General features: G+C 35.2%; 1 protein-coding gene across 1 annotated transcript in view; it reads right to left on the bottom strand.

Annotated features, from left to right (window-relative positions):
• Positions 1-16,013, bottom strand: part of HMGCLL1 (3-hydroxy-3-methylglutaryl-CoA lyase like 1) — a 251,607-nt gene that overhangs the window by 104,714 nt on the left and 130,880 nt on the right.

Here is a 16,013-nt window from a genome sequence, read left to right as displayed (position 1 = left end):
AACCTCTAAAGAATTTCCACAATTATCTTCCAAAAGAGAGGTCTAACCATGTAAATCTATCTTTCCCCTGTCACCTTTATTCCAATCTTCAAGCACACTAAACTCCCTCACATGTATTATGTTCAAACAGAACCGTACTATCTACAGCCTTTCCAACTTATGGCATGCTTCCCTTCCTCTGAGTTTTTCCTTCCTCTGCTCCTTTTTCTCATCTTCTATTTTTTTGACTGTTCTCTCCAGATTGTGATATCTCCCTTATAAATGAATGACTGAATAATAATTTATTATGTGCTTACTGTGGGCCAAGTATTGTACTTACAAATAGTCATTGCCATAATTCTTCGAATTTCTCATATTTTCCATTTTTTTACAGCACAATGATAGCCCTTTGCACTTATTCAGAGTCATCTCAGCATTGTGATATAAAGCCAACAATACCTAGATTCAAGCCTCACTTCTGACACACACCAACAACATGACCTAAGACTAGTCATCTAACTTAAAAGTGGTTTAGGCAAAATCTCTAAGACAAGAAGTTGTAGAGAAGCAGATTTAAATGGGGGGAGGCAGGCAGAATCTTCTCCTGGCATTTCCACATAATAATGAAATCACAGGTCTAGATCCTATCTTAAATGGCAGCATTTTGTCCTTGTGATTAGTTTTGCTTGGATTAATTTGGTATTAATGTTTCTAGGTATTTATTTGAACTTTAGTATCAGATAAGAGCCCTAAGGCTCTTTATGCCCTTCGCTCCCTTTAATGGACTATATTTCAAATCTTTGAATGCTTAATTGAATTGTCCTGGTTTATTTGTTTTAAACTTATTTATCTCCCTCTCTTTATTTGTTTGTTTGTTTGACATTACTCAGTAACAGTCAAAATTCCCCTCTCCCTTCCCCACTATATAAACTTCCTAATGAGTAAAATTAATTTTTGGTGCCCTTTTCCAAGAAGTATTTATTTATTGTGTCTCCCTCCTATTTTTTTTGTTCTGAATAATATTCTTTCTAAGGCATACATGTAATTGCTCTAGTTTTCCATAGTATCCTCATGCCTTATGTGATAGGAGCAAGTATAGAGGTAATCTAGGAGCTATTCACTGGTTGTTGCCAATATACAATCCATCTGTTTTTATAGCATAATTTACCTAACAAAACTGAACAGGAAGTTCACTGGTATAGGCTATACCATGAAAATATAGAGCCAGAACTGATAACAACTACAATTTCATTAAGGTGGTTAGATATGGATCAGGGATAAAGAATGAAAATTAATAAAAGACCCCCTCAGGAAGCCCAAAAATAGCTTTTCAGACTTGACAAGCTATGTCTTCATTTAAGCTAGTCTTTTGGGGTCCAGGCCATACATATTCCCATGGAATGAAGAGATCCAGGAACTACACATAAGCCAGATGCTGAAAAGCTACCATGAACACCGTCATGTGAGTATCCTTATTTAACTAAACCTTTGCAATAGATAATGAAAAATGATATGCTTTTCATTTTATTATAGTATTCCAAAAAGAACTAAGTACTCTTGAAAAGAGTACGGAGAAATTCACTCCATTGGTGACTGGGAAAGCACTAGAGCATTGTACATTATACAGAATGGGGCAAGCATGCTGTATTGATGTATAATGCTGATGAACTTCTCCGGGAAACCAAATTTTGACATAATTTTCCATTAACCCTCATGACTGACAGTATCAAAGGCCTTGGTCAGATCTTCAAATATTGTGTACATACCTCTGTTCTGCTTCTATAATTTCTCCTGGAGCTGTAGGGCGGCAAACATCTTATCAACCTTTTCTGAAGCCACACTAGCTATCAGGTAAATGACCATCTTCCAGGCAAAGGATTAGCCTATTAAAGAGGACTCTGGCAAGAATCTTGCCAGCAATGACGAGAGAGACCCCTCTGTGATTATAACAGGACAATCTATTTCCTTTACCTTTATAGAAATGGACAATGTAGGCATCCTTGAACTCCTGGATGAGAGCCTCCTTTTTCTATATAACCTGGACAATTTCAGTCAGCTTTTGTATGACCAATGGACCCTCTACCTTGCAAATCTCAACTGGCATAGAATCAGCATCAGGTGCTTTGCCACATGAAAGGAGCCTAACGGCATTCAAAATCTCTTCTTCAACTGTAAGTTCAGCTAGGGAGGAGTTGACTTCAACCTCAGGTAAATGGTCAATGACCTCAGCATTGATTGATGATGGTCTGTTGAGAACATTATGGAAGTGTTCAGCCCATCTCTCTAGGATCATATCCTTATCATTAATCAATGCAGCTCCATTAGCACTGAGTAGCTGAGATGCACAGTAGGTTTTTGGCCCACAAATAGCTTTCAGGGCATCATAAAAGCAGTTTGGATTGTTACTATCAACATAAAACTGAATTCCATCTGCCTTCTTACTAAGCCAAGAATCTTGTATCTCTCTAAGCTTTGCTTGTATTTTACTTTTAATGGAAATAAATGCTGCCTTCTTAGAGATGGAAAAACCATCCTGCTGTCAGCTACCACAGTGATGGTGAATTCTTCAACTTGAAAAGGCTACATGATTTTCTGTTTGCAGATAATTGTGCACTCAGTGCAGACTCTGAAGCTGAGATACAACAAAGTAGGGATCAACTCTCTGCTGTTTGTACTAATTTTGGCCTAACAATTAACACCAAGAAAATACAAGTGCTCCATCAGCCAGCACCATACCATCCATACATGGAACCATTGGTTACAGCAAATAGAGAAGTTTTCTTTTCTTTCTTTTTTTGTGGGGAGAGGGGAGCTAGGCAATGGGGTTCAGTGACTCGCCCAGGTCACACAGCTAGTAAGTGTTATGTGTCTGAGGCCGGATTTGAACTCAGGTCTGCCTAAATCCAGGGCTGGTGCCTATCCATCGTGCCACCTAGCTGCCCCCAAATGGAGAAGTTTTGAATGCTGTATATAAGTTCACTTACCTTGGTAGTGTACTTTCCAGGGATGTACACATTGAAAATGAGGTTGACACATGCATTGCTAGAGCTAGCTTAGTGTTTGAGAGGCTCTAAAGGAAAGCATGGGAGAGAAGAGGAATTAAGACTCACTACCATACTGAAGGTCTACAGAGCCTGTGAAACGATGGGCAGTATACCAGCACCAAGCCAGGAAATTGAATTGCTTCCATTTAAATTGTCCTAGGAAGATTCTGATGATCACCTGGCAGGATAAGATAGCAGATACTGAGGTTCTTTCTTGAAATAAACTGCCAAGCATTCAAATTCTGCTTCAGAGAGTCCAACTCTTATGGGCTGGTCATATTGTTCAAATGCAAAATAAAGGATTGCCAAAAAGACTGCTACCCCTCTGGATCTCAGTGTCTGCATTTGCAATATGAAGGAAGTTAACTAGATTATTATGGGAAGTTCTACCTCCAAATCTAAATGAGGCTATGGTTTTATTAGAAGAATAAATAAAATATACAATAGATTAAGGATCAAAACCAGATCTCAACATTGTAGAATCAATTATCAATGATAAGATGATATTAGAGATAGACATAGAAAGACAGACAGATAGATAGAAAGAGAGAGAGAGAGAGAGAGAGAGAGAGAGAGAGAGAGAGAGAGAGAGAGAGAGAAAGAGAGATATGAAGTCCTATATTTGGAATTCAAAGATATAAGATAGGAGATATGTGGCTACATAATAGTTCATTTGAAAGACATTTTATAAGCTCTCTCTAAGTTCAATATACCAATGTGACTCGAGAGCCAAAGAATCTAATGGTATCCTCTGCCATATTAATAAAACAGGAGTTTCTAGAACATAAGAAATATAAACTTTGCTATATTTCATCCTGGTCAGATTACACTTGGAATACTATGTTGAGTTCTTGGTTACACATTTAAGAACAACCACTGACTTCATTAAAACTAAATGAAGATCAGGCAAAGGAGCCTGAGAACTAGCAATCAGATAAGTAAGAGGAGCATGAGAAAGTAATGAAATACTAGAGAGAAAAGAGTATCAAGGAGATAAGCATGATTAACCTTTGTTTGCAGAGGATGTGAAAATAGTAACTGTCAACAAAGAGAAGGTAAAGATTCTCAGTTCTTAATTTGCTTGATTTCTCTGCCAAGGAGAATGATTTTTGCACTAGAAATGGAATCCAAAAAAAGTAATTAACATGGATTTGATAGCCAAGATATGTAAGGAGATTATAATGGAGGACCTAGTTGCTTTTGATGAATGTCACCTGGCTACTCTGAGTGTGCTTTTATGTGTGTTCATGCGGGTGACCCCGTATTACCTTTGTCCCTTTGTCCTAGTTCTGCCCTTTAGTGACACATATAAGAAATCTAATATTTATACCAGATGTTTTAAATTATAGGTATAGCCTGCATAAATACCTACATGTGTATGTGTGTGTGTGTAGGCACATACGTACAAACACATATAGAAGCAGTGTGGCATATAAACCTATATGCCCAATGAAGTAGAAATTCTGTATTTTGTTATGCTAGGTAATGTGTGTAGTATGCTAAATAAAAAATTGAACATAATGAAAAGAAAACTATTTTAAAACAGACCTTGTTAGAGGTAAATTGCCAACTTTAGAATGGTTGGACCCAATCAGAATGTTATGAGATGATATGATATGATACACATAAAAATAGATGGTTATGGCAAACTGAAATTAAAAATAATTGTACCCGCTAGAGAAATGATCTCAAACTATGACTCAATTAAAATCAACTCACAATTGCCAAATGGATGGTGCTTTTCACCATTAGGAAGTTGCCAAGTTAACAACACTTAACTCAATAGTTTCAACTAAATATGGCACTTAAATTGTGTCTCTCTGTTTTGTTTGGATCCATAATGATGTATTTTCAACTAGATGGTTTAAATAATTTTAAATTATTATAATTTCTTTATTTAGTTTAAAGAATTTTAATGACAACTGATAACTTATCATAGAGTGAGTATGATTGTTTCTTCCAGCTAAAAGGCCACGAGTAATAAACATTTTCCTTGATCATTCTAAACTGGTTCAGACCATAGATGAAAGTCCTCCCAAAATATAAGGTACAGGCTATTGCAGCAGGGAAGAATAAAACAGCTGAAGGGATTTGGTTCTCATTAAGTTGCATAAAATCAACCAACTCTAGTCATAAATTGCAAAATTTTCACTTAAATCGGATGATTTCTATTTTCCTCTAGCTTGATCTGCTAGAAATACATTAAAAATGAAGCTACAATTAACTGGGTGAGGGATAATGGGACACTAACTTCTGCCCCCAAAAAATTTAGTGTGTTTCCTAGAGGTTAATATGTACTGGGAAGTCAATGTTAGTTTATGCCTGCCTGAACTTATTACCAGGGGCAGTATGGCACTACAGAAATAGCTCTGAACTTGAAGTCTTGAAGTCAAAGGGCCTTAATTTTACTCATGGCTCTTACCATGTACAAGTTTGGGAAACTGGGAAAATCACTAAACTTTTCTTGAGTTTCAGTTTCCATTATCTGTAAACTAGGTATGATAATATCTATCCTGCCTTTTTTTTCCCGCAATAATATCACAGGGATCACATGAGATACTATATACAAAGAACTATGTAAATATAGACTATAATGGACACATACTTGACTGTCAGTACTTTAGATCCTTTCTTTAAACATTATGAAAGGTACATAGGGAAATAAGGGAATTTCCTGAATTTCTCAGGCTTACCTTTATTTTCTCTTCATAATCCCTGTGGGCATAATTTTTGAATGGATTTTTGTTTTTGTTTATTGAGACTAATCACAAGGATATATTATTGAACAAAATCCTGTTGTCACAAAATCTTTATAATATTTGGCAAAAAAAAAAGTTATGAAACTGCTTTCCATTAAATGAATATCAACCATTCTAACTCTTTGGGGTTGCACCCAACTACTAATTTTCCCTTCTGCTGGAGGAAGGGTTTTCTAAAATTTCCTCAGAAGATATGGAAAGGAAAGGGGCAGCTTGTTTTTTGACTAGGCTCTAGTCAGAAAACTTGGCCAACATGAAAAAGACAGTTGGAAGAACATGGACATCACTCAACCTTACTTTGGTACTTAAGGTCTCATGTTGCTACAAATAATTACTCTAAAAATCATATAGGTTTGAAACTTGCCCTCAGGAACCAGAGTCCCTGGAATATATATCTTACAACTTCAATAGATTTATGATCTTAATATTGTGGGGGTGTGATTCCTTCAATGGTATAATATCACAGCTCACCCAAGTCTACTCATTCATGGTGTGTGATTTTTTTTCCATGACTTCTGAGAAATCATCTAGAAGAGGGCAGGAGTGAAGGAGTCCACCTAGCATACTGAAGGTCTTCCTCTAGGGCTTTAATATTACAAGGATTTTGCACTTTCCCCCTGTTGTTTCATAAACTCCCCACATAATTTGCCTATATCCTCTGATCACAAATCTCCTGCATGGCAATTTCAATAATAAAGAATTATAGATATGTAGTGCATTTTTTTTTATTTAGAGGAGATTGGAATTTCCAGATTTCATTAATGTGGGGAATCCCTGATTTGTCACAGCCACCATGTGTCAGAAGTAGCATTTAAAAGCAGGTTTTCCCATCTCTGGCACTAACTCTCTTATGCACTCTGCAATAGTGCCCTTCACCTTTTATATAGTCAGCACATAGGCTGGAGTAGACAGTGATTTGCTTTCAATGATCTTTAATTTACTGATTTATTTTTGTAGCAATGGTGTCCTTGATTTTTCAAATGTTTCTGTATCTTCTTTTTCAGAATAATTTGAGAATTCATAAGTTGACACTTTCAAAATTTTATTTCCTCCACAGTGGTGTGTGGGGTGTGTGTGTGTGTGTGTGTGTGTGTGTGTGTGTGTGTTTGAGAAAGAGAGATTGAGAGAGAGAGAGAGAGAGAGAGAGAGAGAGAGAGAGAGAGAGAATTTGATTTGTGTAGGTCCTGCTCTTTCACCCTTGTCTTTGTTAATTAAAACTACTTTCTTATTTATCAGCTTGGAGACTGATCTGTAAGACTTCAAGTTTGGTAGCTCCACTGTCCCTGATGAAGAACATGGTTTATTAAAGAAATATCAACTGATTGATTACATTTTTCATCTGCTTATTGTCCTCATTCCAGTTGCAACTCTAAATGTTCTTGGAATAACAGGTCTTAATTAGATTTCATGAAAAATTTCTACAAACATCTTTTCTCCACAGCTTCTTGTTATTTTATGATGGAATACTCTTATAGTTTGACACCACCTTCCTCTATATGTTTCGTTTTGTTTTTTGCAAATGACTTTATTTCCCAAATCAATTTTATCTCTGCCTGTCATATCTCAAGCCTCATCTTTCTGGACCTCTCTGAAACATTTGACACAGTCCACCACCTTCTAATCCTGAATAACCCTTCCTCTCTTGGTTTTCATGACATTATTCTTTCTTCATTGTCTTCCTACATATGTAACTGGTTCTTCATAGTCTTTCAGGTTAGATCTTCAGCTTTGCCGTGCCCCCTAAATGTGAATGTCTACATACGTTAATTCTCTAAGCTTTCTTCTATTATTTTCTCTAGACTGTTTTCCTAGGTAATCTGATCAGCTCCTAATTACCAGCGAGTGATTTGCACCTCTATTTATCTAACTCTAATTTCTCCTTGGAGTTGCAATCTCACATCTCCATCTACCTTCAGGCATTTCAAACCCAACATATCCAAAACAGAACTATCTTTTCCCAAAAATGCCTTTTCTCCTAACTTCTTTATTGCTGTTGAGATCATCATCCTCTGCTCAGTCTTTCAAGTTCACAACTAGTGTCCTCCTAAATTCCTTATTGTCACTCACACTACATATCCAGTGTTTCCTATATTTTGTTTTTACTGTCACAATTGGTCTCCTCTACATTCTGCTGCCTGCCCTAGGATAACGACTACCCTAGTGCAGGCCACCATCACCTCTTATACAAACTATTCCAGTGGTCTTCTGGGGGGTTTTCCCCTCTCCTATCGAGAGCTGCCAAAGAGTAAAGCATAAGTCTGATATATGGAAGAAGTAAGGTTGGAAACAAGGAAAGCAGAAACAAGCATTTATTAAGCATCTATTACATACCATTGTGCTAAGCCCTTTTGATTCTCACAACAACTCTAGGATGTAGGTGCTATTATTATCTGGATTCCACAGATAAGGGAATAGAGGGCACAATGGCAAATAGAGATATAATGACTTGTCAGGGTCTCATAGCTAGAAAGTACATTAATCTTTATTTGAAATCAGATCTTCGTGACTACATGCCTAGCACTCTATCCATTGTACCAACTTTGTGAGCATTTAAAAGTTACCTTCCTTCTCATCTACATGTACCATATTACCTCCTCTATTATCATGTAATGTCCCTCTTTTGTGTGTTTCTACCTTTATTTATAGCCCTAGCACTTAGCATAGTCCCTGGTGTATAGTATCCACTTAATAAATAATTGATGGATTATAAGCAGATCAACAATTCGCTGCCTATGGTGATTTCTGAGTTCTTTTCATCTCTTCATTTTGGTGACTGCTTTACAGTGATTAAGAGTAGGAAACTGAAAGGATCTATGATTTTTGTTTGTTTCATTTTCTTCATTTCCCATTTATCAACATCAGAAATTCATTTGTTTAGGTCTGGGTGGAGGTGTTGAAATTGAACTCATCATTATTTTTCCTTCTAGTTTGGTGTTGACTTTGCTTTCATTTATCTAGTCAATATATGCACAACTAGATTATAAGCAGCTGTTTCAGAAATGATTCCTGAAATGGTAATCAATTATTTCCTTCTGTTAAAAGCCCCTTTAAAAGAGTAACAAAACACAATAAAAACTAACACTATGTCACTTACATATTCAGCTTATGACTCATTCTGACTCACTGGTTTTGAAATCAGAGGACCCTGGTTCAAATTGCACTTACTACCTCTGTTACTGTAGCCAAGTCACTTCATATCTCTTGGAATTCTGTTTTCTCATCTACAAAATTAGGGCTATATGTCTTCTCGGGTTCTTTCCACCTCTAGAACAGTGACCCTATAATTCCACCACTAACTACTGAAATAGGCATCACATCTCTGGGCCTTGGTTTCCTCATTTGCAAAAGATAGGTATTGATCTAGGTGATCCCTAAGACCCCCTTCGAGCTTTAGAATGCTATAATGCTGTGATACAAACTGTGATTTACATTCTATCACTGATGAACATGCTAAACTGCCTTACACACACACACACACACACACACACACACACACACACAAATATTCCTGTGGTACACACAAACATTTTTTTTTCTTATTATGCCTTGTCAAATCAACTAACAGTTATTGAGTACTTACAATATACAGGCACTGCTATGCTAAGTGAAAAAGGAAAAAAAATAACCCCTCAAGGATTTTACAGTCTCTATATCTCTTCTAGAGCCTTAAAATTCAGATTTTGATGTATGAATACATTTTTCTTTTCTTTTCTTTTTTTTAAAGGGGCAGATAGGTGGTATAGTGGATAAAGCTCCAGCCTTGGAGTTAGGAGGATCTGAGTTCAAATCTGGATCAGACACTTGACAATTACTAGTTCCGTGACCTTGGGCAAGTCACTTAACCCCAACTGCCTCACCAAAAAAATGATAATAAAAAAATAAAGTGTATTACACTTATTTCTCTGAAAGAATTTTATTGACTTCTTACTTGTTTCATCGTCTTGGCTGGTATCTTCAAAGAAAAGTTACTGTAACCTCATTCTTACTCAGTCTAAAAATGATTTACTCTTATAGGTTAGTCATACACTGGTCCCAAGTACAGGGCAGAAGATCTGGATAAAATGAATTAATGAGGCAGATGACAACAACATCTTTTTTACTGAATACTCATAAACACTAGGCAAGAATATGCATCAGTGGGATCATCTCTCCAGGTCGCTGCTTATAGGCATATACTCAAGTCAATCACAGTAACAGCCTGTGCAGGATTAAAAAAAAGTCCAACAGGTTCAGAGCTACAACTCCTTTTCAATAATGGCTTGCCTACAATTCATAAAAAGTGGGACTTGATGCATTTAGCTTATTCCTTTTGTGAATATCTATGACTAAGAACTATGCATATGCCTTAAATAATTAATGCTGGGTCCCTAGTCTGTTTCTTGGGGCCCAGATCTTCATAGAAGGAATAATACTGAAAACACTAAACCATTCTAGATCTATTTTCATGTTATTCAACATCTCCTTCCACATATTCTTTAAAAATATCACATCTTTTTTTTTGTCTATTTTACTATGTAAACCTTCATGGAACATATTTTAGAGGAAAGATGGTGTTTAAAATATATTTCCATGACTCAAGGTACAGAATAATACATTCATTTCCATAAAGATCCAAACTGGAAATATGTTTTACTTATTTTTGCATATTTGTTAAATAAAGGACTTTGTTCTTCCTTATTGTAATATGGAGGAGAGGCAATGAGAGGGAAAGAAGTCCTTGAATTTTTTTTTAATGCACAGAACTCCTCACCCTCCACCCCAACTCCCAGTACCATCAACACAGTGATCTCTGTCCCTAACTACATGCCCTAGTCCCATCTTAGCCCACCTACTTGGCCTAGAACACCATGGCTCAGGTAGACACTACAGCTGGTACTCTGTTCTCTGCCCCAGATCAGGGAATAGAGAGATGAAAAGCAATAGCAATGAGGAAGATTTGGTTGCAACTTTCTCATTCCTCAGGAAGAGAGTAAGATCTAGGATATTAAGAATGACAAAGTCTTCAGCATCCTTGCTAGTGGCAACATGCCCACTTCCCAATGAGAGGGAACCAGGACACTAATGGGGGAAGGATGAATGAAGATTACTTCAAGGGTTATAAAGACCCCATACAAAGTTATGCAGCTATTTCACAAATGGATCTTTTGCAGACAGAACAAGGGAGTATACATAAATGGAAAGAACAAATGGAATATCTAGAAGTCCTTGTTGGTAATTCTCAGAGCAGAGAGTATAGAAAGCAAAAGCAATAATAGACTTGGAAAAATGTTATGCAAGGCAAGAAAAAAAACTACAAAAATTTAAAAAAAATGACAAGCAAGATGAAGAAGCTCTTGTAAATTATACTGAAGAGACTTCTTTTCATACTGAGTGAGAACATGTGGTTTGACTGTGTTACTGTCCAGCTAGTAGGCCAAAGATTTCTCCAGCATATGTTTATTCCTCATCACTGAAAATAATATAATTTCAGTATTGTATTCTTATTCAGCAAAGCTGTGCACAGTAACTGGATCAATTATATTAAGGTCTTTTGGGACCAATCCTCTTTACGTCTAATCATTGTTATTGAATGTTTTCTTCAACTGTTTTCTCCTTGACTTTCCAAGTCAGAGGGAAATGAAAACTCCAAGAATAAGAGCTTCTTTGTTTTTGTGCACTGTTATTTTCAATTGTACCGATAATAAAATTATCTTTCAAACAGTTTTGTTTTATTTGTTTTGTTTTTATTGCACAGAAAAGAGCAAAAAGAACACTGATAAGCAGGACACCTTTGAAAGTTACATGTGGAATTTGTTATATAATTAAAAGGAAAAGCAAGCTGGACATAAGAGAGATTAGTAGTTTCATGTACTATCTTATTTTTTTCTTTGCTCATTTGTCTATATTAATGCTCCTTTTATTTGGTGTTTGTTAAGTTCAGAAAGAAAAAATATAGATTCAAATCTATTTCTGTGTATACATGAAATACACATATATGAATACATGAGTATACATGTGTGTTTGTATACAAATACACATTCATTTCTATGTATATGCAGACTCCTATAGATAAGCCCAGGATTAAAGCTGAGCTTGGAAGTCTCATATAAATAGATAAATAGATAGAGAGATAGGTAGATAGATAGATATTTTTGTGACTATTCCCAGACATAAGTTGGAACTTCTAGAGAAGTATTAAGTCCTTTGACTTGCTCACATAAATTATCAATCCACTTCTTGCCCGGATATAGCAAGGCGTAACAGTGGAAAAACAAATATTTAGGCTAAAAAAATCCTATTGCTCATTTCACAAGAAATAACAAAATTCATTCTTTCCTCAAAAGCTTTCAGTAATGGCTATTAAGCCATGACTACACAAATACAGCAAATTCCTGTTAACTCTTGCTAGCTATACATTTTTTTCTGGCACCCATCAGTGCCAGACTAATATATTGGGCTAAAAAGAAATATCCAGCCTCAAACCAACCATACACATGGGAAGAAAATTTCTTTGCCAGATGTCTCACTTCTGAGACACATTTTGCTACAGCATACTTGTCCTTCTAGAATTTACATTTTGGTTTAACTGCTAAAGTTAGGAAGGAGTTTTAAGAAGATGTCATTCACTCCCAAGAACATGGCACTATATCCACTCAAATGTTTCCTTGTAGGATAAGAAATTCAGTCATCAAATTTTCTCATTATCATGCATGTATTACCTTGTTCACTCATCTTTTCAATGAGTAGCTCTACATATTACATATTATACCCTTTCAAAGGGACAAAGGTAAAAAGAAAGGTATTGTCTCATCTAACCCTCTGCTACACTGAAATTTTAGATCCAAAAGTATAATTACATGCATTACTAAATGGCTACCAGAGAGAAGGAATATGAGAGCAATACAACATTATTTGGGGAATCTCAGCAGTTCAGCAGTTATGATCTGAACCAATATTGACATTTTAGAAGTCAGAAATCATATGATCATATATTTAGATCTAAAGAGGACTTGAGAACATCTTGTCTAATCCCTAATTTGAAAATTGGGGATAGTGAAGCCCAGAAATTTTAAGTGACTTGCCTAAGGTCACACAGGGAATAAACAGCAGAGCCAGGCCCTCTAATTCCAAATGCAGCTCTTTGTCCATAAAACCATGAAGAAGCTGGATTTATTTTTAATAGTGAGGTCAGCCCATAATTCATTTTATGTCATTTATGACGACTGCATTTCTTGAAATAGAAGCCATGTAACTTCAATGAATGAGTTATACTCACAATTTAAGTATAACATTAATTTCAGGTTAACTTAAAGAAGAAATTTCCTGATAGTAAGGGTTATTAAACATGGAAATGGGTAACCAAAGGAAGTTGTCGAATCTCCCTTGGAGGTCCTTAAAACTTTTTTAGATTCTCATTTTTCTTGAGTAGTTTAAATATAAACCAACCAGAAAGCAGGTGGGGGAGGAAAGACAGACTAAATAAACTCATCAGCTCACTGTTTTGTTTTGTTCTTAATGATTTTGTGATCTCTGAGTTTCACCTTATCAAAAAAGCTATAAATTCTAATGAAAGAAGAATATTTCTCCTCCTGATATAATTTTTTCTGTGCACCAAAATGATCCGGTCACTAATTATTTTCTAAAATGAGTGATTTATATAGTGGTTTCAGAGGAAAAAGTGTCATAGCAAATAAAAAAAGCTGGCCTTAGAGTCAACAAAACCTAAGTTCAGATGTTACCTTTAACAAATACTGGCTTTGTGGCCCAGGGCAACTCATTGACTTTCTTTATGCTGCTGACAACTTTCTAAAACTGAGTCTTGCATAGAAGGTACCAACGTGCATTGATAGGTATTTCTTCCTCAAGAGTTCCCTATGCCAATAAAATCATAGATCGTCTCTCCTGTCATGATTTTACTGCTTAGAATTTTATTCTTATTTTCAGTATCCTAATTATTTACTTGTAAATTCAGTGGATGTTACATTATATATTATATTGCTGAAATATTCTTTAACATTACAGAAGGAAAATTTTGCATATTTATATTGATAAATCCTAAAGAAAATGTAATGAATGCACAGACTTCAGTAGGTCAGTCAATGGTCAATGAAATCCAGTCTAAAGATACACCAGCTAATACAATGAGGCACCTAGGTAGTGAAGTGGCTTGAGTTTGGGACTTGCAGTCCAGAAGGCCTTAGCTTGAATCTTGTATCCAATACTCTCTAGCTATGTGTCTCCCTTTTCTACTCTATGAAATGTGGATAATAATAGTATCTACTTCAGAGTATTGTTGTAATGATTAAGTAAGTTAAAACATGTAAAGTACTTTGCAAACCTTAAAGTGTTACATATTTATATAGCTATTATTATATTGTAAGTGCATAAAACTACCAGACAAAGAGTTTCTTTCATGTTTCTGAATTTTGTTAGCAATAAAAAGAACAGATATACATTGTTTGTAATATGATTACGTGTGTGTGTGTATATATGCATCGAGAATACTAACATAAAAGCATTTTGCCTAATGTACATTTTTATGAAATTTTCTTTCAATGAATTTCATTGATAAAATAATAGCAAATAATTATATTTATCACATGCTTTTCATTTTTCCTGTACCTGTCTGTCCTTTTCAATTCAGGCAGCCACTACAAAAACAGCAGAGAATTTTGTAAATGTCACCTGAATTGCACATGAAGGAATGAAGGCCTAAATGTAGATATTTCAATACCGTTTCACATTGAAAGTATATGTACCAGTGGTTAGCTGACCACACATTTTATAATACTGAGTTGGCACCGTGTCCTTATTGAATGTGTCCCAGATGTTATGTAAAGTTCTGTACATTCACAAAAAAGTGTATGTGTGTGTCTATACATATATGTGTATATATATATATATATATATATACATATATTATATATATGTATATATAATATACATATATGTGAGAGTGTGTGTATATTATATATATGTATATATAATATACATATATGTGAGAGTGTGTGTATAAAACAATAGCCTTTATGACTCTAATAAAAGCTTCTATTTAAGTTATATTCAAGTTTTCTATTTTTATAAACATTTAAACTGTTTTAGTAAACATTTATAAAACAATAGTATCTTACAGACTTTAATAAATCTGACAGCTGACGACATAAATTTTCTGGATGATGATCAAGTATATGTTGATGCAGCTGTTGCAATAGTAAGACATACATACTGAAGCCTAAACTAGTTGAGTATATATATTTTTTCTTATTTATAAGAGGCACCAACAGCCAATGATTTATACTGAGTACATAAATTCTAGTTTGCCAGTAAAAATATAGTCGAATTTAAGCTCTGTAAAAATTGAAGGCAAGTAATTCTCAACTGAACACATAAATGTTTAAACTAAATATGTATTTGTTTTAAAGATAAATAGCATGCCTAAAACCCAGCAATATTGTTCTAAATTGAAATCAGTTTAGTGTTAGAAAATATACATATGGATGAAATGCATTAAGAAATTCCTCACGTGATTTGTATGTCACACATTCTGTTAAAGTATGAGTTAAATACTTTTCAGTATGTTGATAATATTATATAGTAATGTAGAGGTCAAGGCAATGTACAATGTGCCTCTTTTATTCTTAACAGAGGCAGTGTCGTTAGAGAACTGGCCTTATAGCAAAAATGATAGTGTTTTAGGCAACTATGTGATACAGTAGACACAGTATCTGATCTAAAATAAGAAAAAAATTTAGCTCAAATCTGGCCTCAAATACTACCTGTGTGACTCTGGGGAAGTCATGTAGTCTCTGTTTGGCTTAGTTTCCTATTTGTAAAAAAGAAATGGGGATGATAATACTAGTACTACTCCACAAAGTATAGAGCTGGGTGGCTCAATGGATAGAGTTCTGGGCCTATAGTTAGGAAGACCTGAGTTCAAATCTGGCCTCATATACTTACTAGCTGTGTGACCCTGGACAACTCACTTAACTTCTGTTTGCCTTAATCCACTGGGGAAGGAAATGGCAAACTACTCTAATATCTCTGCCAAGAAAACCCAATTCACAAAGAATTGGACACTGAACAACTGAAGAACAACAACAATAATACCCCAATGTTGCTGTGAGAATAAAATTAAATAATATTTGCAAAGTACTTTACAAATTTTAAAACAACTTCACATAAATTTAAAGTGCTATATTCATTCTAGGCATTATCATTATTGTTTCCTCTAACATATACCAACCATGTATCA

Source organism: Phascolarctos cinereus, unplaced genomic scaffold (genome assembly GCF_003287225.1).
Source record: "Phascolarctos cinereus isolate Bilbo 61053 unplaced genomic scaffold, phaCin_HiC Scaffold_5;HRSCAF=322, whole genome shotgun sequence".
Taxonomy (NCBI): domain Eukaryota; kingdom Metazoa; phylum Chordata; class Mammalia; order Diprotodontia; family Phascolarctidae; genus Phascolarctos; species Phascolarctos cinereus.
The sequence above is the reverse complement of the archived record's forward strand: the minus strand, read 5'-3'. Positions and strand labels throughout refer to the sequence as shown.